Source organism: Rousettus aegyptiacus, unplaced genomic scaffold (assembly GCF_014176215.1).
Source record: "Rousettus aegyptiacus isolate mRouAeg1 unplaced genomic scaffold, mRouAeg1.p scaffold_m13_p_6, whole genome shotgun sequence".
NCBI classification, from domain to species: Eukaryota; Metazoa; Chordata; class Mammalia; order Chiroptera; family Pteropodidae; genus Rousettus; species Rousettus aegyptiacus.
In genome coordinates, this window is record NW_023416309.1 from 47,585,544 (window position 1) to 47,598,190 (window position 12,647).

Genomic DNA, 12,647 nt, shown 5'->3' on the forward strand with positions numbered 1-12,647 from the left:
CACCAGCGCCCTCTACTGGATGGAAGGGTTTTTGGTCTTAACAGTCTCCACCTGGCGCCCCCAGCTTTGGGGCCGTCGACCCTGTGCCTGGGAAGGAGGGTTAGTTCCCAGGGCAAAGCTGTAGAGCACAAGACCCTTGCTTTCCAGCCCCGACATCCATTCCCCGCTTTGCCTTTCCTCAGAGTTTCCCCATTTTCCCACAGATGCCAAACACAGAGTTACGCATCCTGCCTTCTGCCCGACCTGGCTTGCTCTGTGGAGCTCAGCTTTACCAAGGCACAAAATTTACACTATAAAGACTATTTAGTATGATAGCCTTTTTAGGAGGAAGTCAGTTTGCAGCCAGCGGTCTTGGTAAGGAGCGAGCTTCCATATAATTGGGGCTTACAGTAGGCATTTCTGGGCGGCAAGGAGGTACCCACTCTCCCCTTCTGCAAGGCAAGCTGAACTATAGGACTCCCGAAACCATTTGCACCCCACTTTTCAGGGCTGAAGAAGTGTAGAGGGGCATAAGAGAGATCCAGAGCTCACTGCTTCAGCCATAACATGAAGGCTGAGTGGGCTCAGGTTCCCTGGGCACAGAGATGGGGCCCACCCCGGCCCCATCGCCCTCTGCAGCCTTCGCAAGCCTTCCTCAGACAGCGGGTGGCAGGCGGCCTTCCTCAGTCACCTGTATTTCCAACGGTGCTTGTGTTGCGGAAGGAAGGCCACCCAGGAAACCCCTTTTAGGGACACCACTATTAATGAAGCATAGTGCCTGCCCTCAAGGAGTTTCAAGTCTGTTACTCGAATGTCAAATCATTTGTCCACGCCGCCTCCCCTGTGCCCACAGTGCTGGTCGCTCAATCATGTCACTCTTTACCTCTGTGACTACACAAGGTCTCGAACCCCACCCCCACAGTACTCCAGGAAGCAGTGGCCCCACCCCAAGCCGCTGGAGCTTGACCCCACCCCTTCCCACCCCTTTGTGATGGGGAAGATCTGCCCCGTCCAGCTCTGGGACAGACACGAATCCGCCCACTTTCCCAGATCCCCACCCTGGTCCCACACACCCCCAGCACTCTGCACTGTGGTCCCTGTTCTCCCCCTTCCTCCAGCCTTTCCCCCCCCAAGTGCCCCGGAAACACACCAGCAACAGCACCCTCTAAAAGGCCAAAACCTGGGTGATTTCCCTTCCACGGCTCCCAGGGGCTTTGTACGCTGGCTCTGGGCTCGGCCACTGAGTTCCAGCCTCTCTCTGTTTCTCTACGGTCCAGTCTCTTCCTTGTCATAGCACCCTGCTCCTACGGCTCCTACTGCAGGACGACCCCCTCCCAAGTCCCTGTTCACAATGCTGGCTCTTTCCCAGCCTTGGGGCTCTCAGCTTAAATGTCAGTGTGCTCAGAGAAGTCTCCCCCAGCCCACACCCCACAGTGACACCCTCCCCCAGCCCCCTACTGGTCTCAGTCACTGCCTTAGAGAAGTTGACACTCTGCTTACACTCCCGTCCACCCCTTTTAGTCGCATATCACCAACTAGGATGTAAGCTGCACACGCGTTAAGGGGTCCGTATCATTCATCATTGTACCTCCAGCACCTTGCTGCATACAGTCGGTGCTCAATGAATACTGGGATGAATGAATGAATGGATGAATGAACGAACGAATGAATGAAAGGGTCCAGTGTCATAAGAGAGATGGAATGAGACTTCAGAAGACTGAACAATCACTTCCAGGTGACTCAAGACCAAAAAATAGTAAGACCTGGACATGGCAGAGACTGCAGACGCGAAGGCCAGAGAGAGGACGGAGGAGGGTGCGTCCGAGGAAGCCTCGCGAGGTGGGGTTTGACTGCAGTCATCGCCCAGGGCTAGGAAAGCAGAGGCCGTCTGGGAGGACTCGGCATTATCGACAGGAGGAGGAGCAGAAAGGCTCGTGGGAGGTGGACGGAAGGCAGAGGTGGGCAGGGCAACCAGAGGGGAGTTCATGTCTGCCTCCCAGAGAGTGACAAGAGTGGCCAGAGCCTGGAGCGGCACAGGACAATCCGCAGAGACAAGGCCACAGACATGGGACCACGGCAGAGGCGGCCTCAGATCCCATCCGTTCACATCCTTGTTCCAGCGAGACAGCAGTCAGGAAATGGAGATGAGGGACACAGGAGACCCGGGGGCCCCTTATATCCCACTCTCCCCACTTCCGTCTCTTCCCTGCCCTTTCCTACATTTCGAGAATCCATCTTGAAGTCTCATTTGCCGGTGAGAAGCCCCACTGCTAAGGAGCCTCCCATGGCCTCTCCTAGGGCACACACTCTAGTCCTCTGGTCTGGGCGGTGGCCAAACTTTTTTCCAGCTAGACGTGGTCTAGGAGCTCTAGATGGAGTTCGAGCGCCCCCTGGTGGGACAGAGCTGGAATGCGCGGCAGCGCCACACCCTGCATGCTGGCGTAGGTGGGGGGCCCAGCTTCAAGCCCATTTGCTACCGAAAAACTTCATGATCTCAGGAGGGCTGCAGAGGCAGGGGAAGCACAAAGACTCATCCTAAACACGGTGCCCCTGTCTATAAGGCGGCTCGCCTGGCGTCTGTCAGAGTATTCCGGAAACCCTGGCTGCAGGAGCAAGTGGGCAGGTGGGGGCAGGAAAGTAGAGTCCTGCGAAAGTTTCCTAAGTCACCCGGAAAGGTGCAGACCTTAAATTTATAAAGCACTTACTGCATGCCAAGCCTGGTGCTAAATGTTTCGTGAACATTTAGGGGTACTTCACTGTACCCCTATTGGGGGGTGCTTGGTGGGCAAGTGCAAAGCTGGGATTTGAACCCAGGCAGCTACGACTAAATTCTGGGCGCAGAACCGCAAAGCAATAACACCTCAGTTGCAGCCATGTCGCAAAGACAGTTGACCCAGAAGCCTCCAGACTTCTGCACAGGACCCTACCTGTCCAAAACTCTAGTTTGTTGGCTCTGTACCCAACGACATTTGGGGTTCTGTATCCAAAGAAAGTGTGAAAATGGACTCACCCCCGACCTCTGGGCCTAGCATCCTTTTCAGTCATGGGATTGGTCCCTCCATCATGCTCAATGCCAGCTCCCACTTCCCCTCCTGCAACAGCTGTGGCCTCTTCGCCCCCGGATTGGGAGGGTTTATCTCCTGAGGCAAACACGTGGGTCCTGAGAGGCGAGTTTAGATGGTGGTGGTTATCATAAACCCCTGCTTCCTGGGGCATTGCCGGCCTTCTCCCTCCACCACCACCCCCATCCCTATCCCACCCCTACATGTGGTGACCGTGGGGACTCACCACACCAAAGTCATGGAATCCACACACTCAGGAAGAAGCTCAAAGTCAAGAACAGCCTAGGGTTCCGTGGCAAGAGCAGGGGTTTGAGCACCAGGCCTTCCACGCTTCCATTAGAAACATGAGGCGTTTCCCAAGACTTTCACACCTCTTCTCCTTGCCTGTCAAACCGGGCGTGGCTGGCTGGTTGTGCCTGCAAAGCTGTTAGCTCAGCGGCTGGCAATTAGTTCATGCTCAGTATGTGTTACTTTATTCTCCCCTGAAAAACAAATTGCCTATCTGCAGACTCAAATGGCTTTCTTTTTCCATTTTAAACAAAGACACACATTTAGAAACATTGCCTTCTATTTTGAAAAGATAAAATAAAACAATAAAACTATGCCAGCCCAATGTTTCAATGACCTCCTGACCCTTGACCTCAGTGCCAGGGCACAACGAGGCAGGGGAAACTGTAGCAAACTAAGAGGCCCACGCCCCATCTAATTGACCTCTATTCATTATCGACCCATTTTTTCATGTCAATGCAGACCCAGTGCTGCCAGATCTTCTAATAATTTTAACAAAAGCTAGAATTTTACTAGAACTGTCGATTTTAGAAAAATCTGACATCTTTAGCGTCGACTTTATTTATTTGACAATTTAAAGTTACCAAACTAGGCACAAGCCTGCAGGTCACCAGTGTGCACTGACCCTGTACATGAGCACTTTACAGTTTAGTCAAATTTAATTATCAAGTGAGATTTTTGAAGGGAGTCCCCTTCCCACTGGGTGGTTCTCACCCTTCCTTCCAGACCCCATTAAAGACTGACTCTGCCATGTGTCCCTCGGTTGCCATCGGGACTTCTCACGGCAAGTCCTGCATTTGCCGTGACCAGCTACGACATAATTAGGTGACTTTTCCTGGGTAGTCCTGTGTCCTCTAGGAGGCAGTGAGCTGCCCCCAGGCGAGCACCGTGCTTTACACTCTGTATCCTCTTCCCTGCCTAATCTAGACTCCGTCACTGTTAGTTATTGAAAAGAATAACACTCCCTGAACTTTCGGCACCCCGAATTCTAATCTCTGGATCCAGAGCCCTCTGTTGATCTTTCTCACTGCCGAGCAGCAAAGGAAACAATGTTTACAGATTGGTTCTCATCACCATCTTCCCACATGGCTCTCGAACTGGGAATTAGAAATGCTGGGTTCTCGTTCCCGTTCCCCTCTCCCCTCACCCCCCCCCCCATTATTCTGCCACTCAGTATCATAACGCGTTGGTAAGTCTAACAGTCTTTGATGTCGCTTTGTAGCCCAGCATCTAGTCAGTGAATAGTTATGACAACTTAGTTTGAGGTCCCCTAAAGGCAGCTACTAAGACAAGAATTTGGCTGCAAGTGCTGGATGTGTGAGCATCAGTAAGGGACGGGCAAAGGGAGCCATGGAAGGGGACAAGCCAAGGAAAGGGTATAATGAGTGGGTCACTGCTATGGCCAGCTGGAGCTGAATCCAACTGAGGACCCTCCACATTGTTCCACAGGGGCGAAAAAGCCGGGCTATGGATCTTCCAGTGCCCACCCCCTGCCTCGATTGACACTCCACTGGCTGTTCACTCCCCAGCACTTCCGGCATGCTCTGTGGACCCCACATGCTCCCAAGACAGAGGACGCCCTCAGCAGGGAAGTTTAGACAGACACCGGGTGCAGGAACATCCTTGGGGACCCCCATGTGGCCGAGCAAAGACAGGTAGGGATGTTACAGAATCTTCTACAACACGAACTCTGCCTCAAGAAAACCTTGATGTCATGACACTTAGAGAATAAATTACATTTTCAAATCTCTGCCCACTGGGACTTCCCAATACTCCTATTAGAGATGCAGGGGGGTTTTGTTTGTTTGTTTGTTTTGTTTTGCCCTAATTTACGAACGGGAGAAATCAAGCATCATATAATCAGTTATAACTTTAATTTGCAGCCTCGATAACTTCACATTACTAACGACCTTGCCAGGAGCTTAAGCAAACGGCATCTCATCACCCTTTAAAATTATTTTGTAGTTTTTAAAGTTGGTTTGCTTACAGCTTCTCAGGAATTCATCCGGTTCTTGGAGTTGCCTGTCTCATGCCTGCGTGGTCCGCTCTGCTGCGGTAACCCTCACGGTCAGCGTCTGCCACCATCGCAGTGTCACAAGACCCGAATGCCCCTTCTGACAATGCCCCTGCTTTCAACCTCTACAATCAACCTTTTCTTTGTTTTAACATAAAATTATTTTTCTGGACACTGACAAGATTTATTATTAATAAAACTGATTTAAAACAGCAACCACGGACACACCATCTAAGCCAACCCTCCTGGGTCAACAGATTAGAGAAGCATGATGAATTCTCATGGAGAATGACCTCAGTGCAAGATTGTTGCCAATAAAAAGTAAGTTTCATCCTGATCAAAGACAACGGCTGTGTTCCATTGCCAGTTGTAGACATATTTTCCAAAGTAATGTGCCTGCTCTGTGCCTGCAGTGAGCAGAAACGTCTGTGGGGGAAAGTTAATGAGGCTGGAAGGGTCCAGCAGAACAGGTTCTGTAAGCATTACAGACATGAAACAAACTTTCTCTACAAAATGACTCGGTTATGTAAAGCACGATGTAGCTGTGGCCCTGTTAATACCCTACGACCCCAGGATTGAAGATTTAGAATGATTTATTCAGTGTTTTGGAGGAAAGGGGACACCTCGTGACCTCCACCGGAGGGGCCAGGGGTGCGGCCCCCAGTGTGAGAGGGACAGAGTGGGCAAGGTGCTGTCTCTCTTCCCTCCGCATAAGAGACAAACTTTTCCAACCCAGTGAACACAGCGGAAGAACTCAAAGCGAGCCCAGCTGCAGCCTGCATTGCACTCGAAGTGCCTCCCAAGCCAATGCCATCTGCGGGTTCTGTTTCGATGTTATTTGTTCTTTCTTCTTCCAGACGTGAACCCACCAGGGATGCCGAGTGCCTCCACTGAGCATTTTAAGACAGAACGCTGAAGATCAAGTCTGAAAACCACCCCACCCCCTCACCCCCAGCCTGCCAGCAACATGACCTCAAGTTATTGCTTATGTTCAGGTTCCGAATGGGGTCTTTAGGACCACCACCAAGTGGTCGGCATGGGGCCTCACGCACGAGCTGATAAAAATACTAGCCTATCGTTGGCTCTTAAACTGGCTTTCATACACAGAGAGCAGCAAGAGAAGGCAGAAAGAGGCAGACCACTCCAGACAGCCAGGCAGCAGTCTTCATAAGTGGTGGACTTACATATGAGGCTTGACCTGGGCCACCAAAGACGAGTAGATCTTCCGCTCACCAAACATGTAAAAGTTTATATAGAGGCCTTAAGTGCGTTCATTCACTACATAGTCCGAACAGATGGTCTCAACACCTTTCTCTCTCAGGGCTGCGTTCTTGAAACAGCAACTAGTGCAGGAATAGTGGCTGGACGTAACTTCCAGGGTCAGGGAGTGGGTGAGGAGCCTCCCGCTGCAGGAGCCAGCACGCGGGTCAACCAGTAGTCTCACTCTCCATGACTTCCTCCAATGCTAACCGTCGCTGAGTCTGGGCTCTGCACTTAAATCTGCAATAAGTGGTAGCAGATTCTAGCCATCTTCAACCTTAAAGTCTCTCCTGCTCAACCATGTGCTAAGAGCACAGTCTAAGAGGCATTCTGTGGAAACTTTGGGCTCGTATCACCTTGGCGAACAAGGTTGCCCTCTGTTTTCTACAGGGAGAGCCTCACAACGGATTCTCGGAGAGGAAATTAGGTAGAATGGAGGGAAAGAATCCTTACATTCTGTTGCCCCCTCTACTGACGAGACATGCATGCCCTGTTCCTCCATGCCTCTGTCAGCTGGTCCAGGAAGAAGGCAGAGTTTGCGAGCCATCAGAAGAAGTGCATCACCATGGTCAAGAGTTAGTTTGAACTCTGCCTTGGCAGAAGTCTTCAGCAAACTCCTTCGCCCTGAGCCTTCGTTTCATCTCTGGTGCAAAGGGGCTAACAGCACCCACCCCAGAGGACTGAGCTGAGGCATATAAAGTCCCTAGCACAATGCCTCACTCTACATGTGCAGGTATGAGCCCCTCTAGCACAAATTGTTTTGCTGGAGCCAATGAACTTCCTTCCGGTTTCACATCATCATATAATTTTCCAGGATCCACGCCAAACACATGTATTACCACTACTTCACTGGATGGGAGCTTGATCATCCTGCTTACTGGTTCACATGCCATTTGGCTAGTGGTCATGGGATGGAAAAGCAAACCATGACACTTCTGTTCTAGACTATTATCAACTTCCTGTGCAAGCATGGGCGATTTTCTCCTGTAAAACTTGAAGGCTGAATACTAGGTAATTCCTAATATCCCTTGTTGAGATAAATGTTCTGTCCTAAACAGGAAACAGAGAACACCAAATACCACAAAGCTGCAACTCTTTCAAGCTTACAGAACACATTTATTCCACTTAATATCGTCTTCAAAAATCCATTGTGAGACTGTCCCTATACAGTACAGAGGACAACTTTGTGCACTGAGGTGATGTGACTGGCTAAGAGTCATCTACACATGCACAAGAGAGCCAGACCCAACCCTAAGTTCACTGCTCCATGCTCTATCTGCTATAGTCCTTTTATTAAAAACGATAATAACTGATTTGAAAGGCTATATAAAACTCTCACACAGAACAAAACTCGGGCTAGCCTTCCTATTCATAGACCAAGGGCTGAGAAGCACTCAGATGGCAAGTCACATCACGCAGGAGCTATGTTGTCATCTACGTAAATAGCTAAGTAATGACAAGGCTCGAAGCTACCATTTCCCAATGCAGAAGCATCTTAACATGTATAGAGGGCCCAAGCACCAGTTTGGTCAAGTTACCTTGATGGTTTTAATCCATCTCTCAGAAGCCATTTCAGAAAGAGTGTCCATTATCCATCCCCAGCCCCCCCCCCCCCACACACACACACACTTTGTTTCCAGAATACACTGTGCAAAACTGTAAAACTCCAATTTTTTGCCAAGGCCACATGGCTAGAACAGGAGTTCTCAAACTTTATGTGCTTAGAATCACTAGGGACTTATTCAGTGGGATTGCTGGGCATTGGTGTGGGGCCCAAAGCATTCGCTTTTCCAACAAGTTCCCAGGTGCTGCTGATGCTGCTGGTCTATTAATCACACTAATCTCCAGGGAGCAGCCACATTAAAGCCCTCCTTGATCATGTCCCATGCTATTCTACTTCCTCCTTACAAGGCGAAGGGAGATGGGCAGCTCTCTTCCCCACCATGCAGCTCTAGACTCGTGCAAACGGAAGTGGGAACGTTTTCCTCACCCCTTCAACAGAGAATCGTGAAGCATGTGAATTTGGCTTCAGAGCATCCAAAAGTACTAGAGGAGGGCCTCGTGGGGTTTCCGCAAGCAGGGAGAGATTACGTGGGAAACATCTGGGTGGTTTCTCAGCTGTCTCCTCCTCAGTGCTAAAATTGGTTCCAGAAGCAGCAGGTAGATATTCATACACATTTCCTTACAAGTAAATGTGAAGATGGTTGAAGTTCTCAGGTGATAAACACCTGAACACACACACACACGTATACATATACATACTAGCTCCTTTGCCAACTCTAGCAAGACCCTCTGTCACTGGCAGCCACATCTCCCACGGATACAGTGACCATATAATCTATTACCCAAACATATACTCTTCTGAGAGTCAAAGGCAGCATTATTATTAATCATGAAGGATCATTGCAGGAAAATAAGAATCAAGGTATGGGATCAGCACCCCAATAAGACCCCAGAAAGAAGCAAGGAGGAAGGTGTCTACCTCTGCCCTGGCTTATGCAGCTGCCTCATATCTACGAAGTTCTGTGTCTTAGCCGCGTAAGCTGACTTTCAGCAGACATCAAGGGTCTGTCTATATGCGGTCTTTTCCTTCTAAGTTTCAACCAACCCGCAATATGAAGTGGCAAGACGTTTTCCCAGAAGGCTGGAAATCCATTTTGCTCACTCGGTTGTCTTAATCACTTCATGTCGTACGTAGCTTTTACACCAGTACCGAGCCCACTGATTGGCAACACTGGCTCGTGTTGACATAACTCTCTCCTCGATATGGGTTTGGCAATGCACCTGACATCGCGGGCTGCCTCATGTGCCCATTGCCCCTTTAAACATCACCCAGTGGTCCTCATCGAGGCCTTGCTTCCAGATGTCATCCCTGCTTAACTCATGTGAGCAAGGTCAACCTCTTCCCAACAATAGGAGGCCTCCGGCTCCTGGAGGGAGTACTTTGAATGGGTCCTTTCATTAACTTTTATCCTAGGCCAGAAAACATGAGCTGACAAATGGAAATGTCCCCAGAGAGGCAGTTCATATAATCCACAGTCTGTTGTACCAACATGTAAAAATTGGGTGTTTTCATATTTAAAAAAGTACAAGTTTTGGACCAAAATTGGTTGTCTCTTAATCGGAGGATCCGGCAGCAACGCTGGGACCATCTGGTAAAGGGTGAGAGGCAAGAAGCGTTGGAGAAGAACGAAGTCGTGAAAGAGGCTGCAGAGGAGATGAGAGGGCCACGGGACCCAAAGGAGCAAAAGCAGCATCTCGGGGAGAAGCCAGGCCGTGGGGAGGGCACCACGGATGCTGAGACGGCAGTCGGGAGAACTGCTCTGCAACTGTCGAGCAGGTCCGTCGGAATCTTAGGAGATACACGTGTTGAAGACGGACGGCGAGGTATTAAAACAGGGAACGAACGGTCTACGGCCATGCCGCCCTAACTGAACGAGCCCAATCCAGTCCGATCTTGAAAGCTAAGCAGGGTCGAGCCTGGTTAGTACTTGGATGGGAGACCACCTAGGAAGACCAGGTGCTGTAGGCGTAAAAAATAAAAAAATAAAAAGAAGAGATCTTAAACTGATAAGGTCCTTGCAATCTGTGAGGTCAACCAAGGTTGCCTTCCCTAAAAAAAGAAAAGAAAAAAGGAATGAACGGGTCTAAAATCAGCAAGTATAGGACTAAACATTAAGAGACTAGGCTTTAAAATCAACATCCACTTGAAGAGAGTGATTGGTCGTAAAAGTCAGAATTTTGCTCTGATAAGAGAAGGTCATGTTCGGGGGCAGTAAGAGAAGTTGCTAAAGCAAAAAAAAAAAGGATAAATGCACAAAAGGGTGAGGGCGTAGTCAGGGCAATGATATCCCAGAGGAAATCAGAGGGGTTAAGGCACAAAATTCAGATAGAGAGGCCAGTGGAGAACAGATAGGATGGTTCTGGGGGTCGGGTTCACAGCCATGTCATGCACCCAAAGGTCATGAATGGCATCGCGAGGCACGTCTTACCACACCTTCCAAAGGGCACACTCTTGAGAAAAGGCTGCATTTGAGCAATCTTGAAGGATCCACAGAAAATAGTGCTCTAATAATATACTTGCCTTACTTACTGAAAAAGTAAACTGATATTTTTTTGAGCAATTGTTATGAACTAGTGGGGAAAACCCAACACTTCAGTACGTACTTTTATAAACTTAAACATATGAAAATATGACAGAAGCACCAAGTTTAAAGGAATTTTTACAGACATCCAAAGAATAAGTCTGCAATGTGAATATTTACTAAGAATAGCAATAGCTAAAATGTAGATATCTACATCTCCAATGCTTGATCATATTTGAAGAGCTCTGAGTCAATAATAAAATCATGCACTGCAGCTTCATGAATTGATGTACGGTTATTTCTTGCATGCATTTTAATAAAGTTCTATGTAAAGTTAAACAAGAACAATTGTTTGTGTGATGAATTATGTAGGGAACTTTCAACTACAAATGCAAGACATCGAGAATATGTTCATTTTTTGGTTTATTAAAACAAAACTACACTTCTGTGCTTCTTACAATACATTAACAGGCATAAAAATCAATCAGTGTTTCCAAATGTGTTGCTCACAGAATCACACAGTGTTATTTCACAGTCCTTTATAGTAATTCTTTTTACAATTTAATGTTCCTTTGTACAACAGGCAAATAGTTTAACACCTTCCATAAAGGCATTTCAGAGCTTTAGATGCTTAGAAATAAAATCAAAAGTCTCTTTCAAATTCAATCATTAGTTTGTATTAAACTAAAACGCCAAAAGCCAAGTCTCAAGTTCCATAAAAAGTGTTTTAAAAAACAGATTTACATCCTGATTAACTCTTATAAACTTCAGTGATAGGTCCTGTCATTTCTAAATGCTAGAATTATCTGTGGATAAAAATCTACATTCAATTGTGTGATATTTTCTTCTAGATCTGAATGGAAATCTTCATTATTTATCCCACTTAATCTCTGTGTTAATTTTGCTACTTTCAGTGAAAAACCCAGGATCATTGATGCCTGATCTTTCCATCAAAGGAAAGAGCTCCGACTACCTATATTACTGTTTCTGTGCTTATTGTCTCAGGGAGAGAATATACATCCATTAAATGTAACATTTGATTGTACAAAATACTCGAAAACTCTGACTCAGTGCCATCTGTTAGTTATTGTCCCCTTAAGGAAGTACCTAACCTAGTGTTTGCCAAAACGCTTTCCGCAGGATACTAGTGAGAGGTTCACAGATGTCCTAAAGGAGATAAAGGTCCAGGGGTCACAAGTTTGGAAATGCTGGGTTAGGCAGACTTAGTTCTGCAGGTCCTGAGTCCCTACTTTGCTAAACTGCACTTAGTAGTTTATAGGAAAGAGGATCCAGGTCCAAATTCACTTTTCCAGTGACCTTTTTTTCTATGAAACGCTTGTGAACATCTCACAGAGCACTCATATCACATGGGGAACAATGGGAAACGCTCTTCACCTTCAGGTGACTGGAAATTCCACATCTGAGCTTACATTCATTGCAATCCCCCATGAATTTTCTCCACTCACCCTCATGACTTCAAGAGACGTCATAGATCTGAGAAGGAAGACTCAGTGCTTTCTCCATTACTAATGCTACACATTTCATATCAGGTCCTTCTGTTTTCATTTAAAATTTAAGAAAGCAAAAATTTCTTCCCTCTTCTGAATTACTTAGGACATTCTCATTTTGAAAGAGTGCAGTTTCTTATTGCTTATTATTGGGATTTTTTTTTTTTTTTTGGTCTTTTTTGTTTTTTAACTTGACTCACAGTATTTCCCTGGAGGGCATGCATTTCAGCTTTAGAGAAATGCAATAGAGTACACTGGTAATAATTATTTACAAGCACCTAGTTTGTTGGATCTGACATGGAAGCCATTCGCTTTTGGAAACAATGAGAATAAATCTTTAAGCAAAATAGTGCTATGTGGAAGCCACATGCGATGATGTATGTGTTTTCGGTAAAGAGGTGCTGAAGAATGAGTTTATGCTAAAATTAACTCAAGGTCAGCTTGTCTGGAT

At 47.4% G+C, this 12,647-nt stretch overlaps 1 pseudogene; it reads left to right on the top strand.

Moving 5' to 3' along the window:
- Window positions 1-10,012: 10,012 nt before the first annotated feature.
- Window positions 10,013-10,135, top strand: LOC118604780 (annotated as a pseudogene).
- The last annotated feature ends 2,512 nt before the right edge of the window (window positions 10,136-12,647 follow it).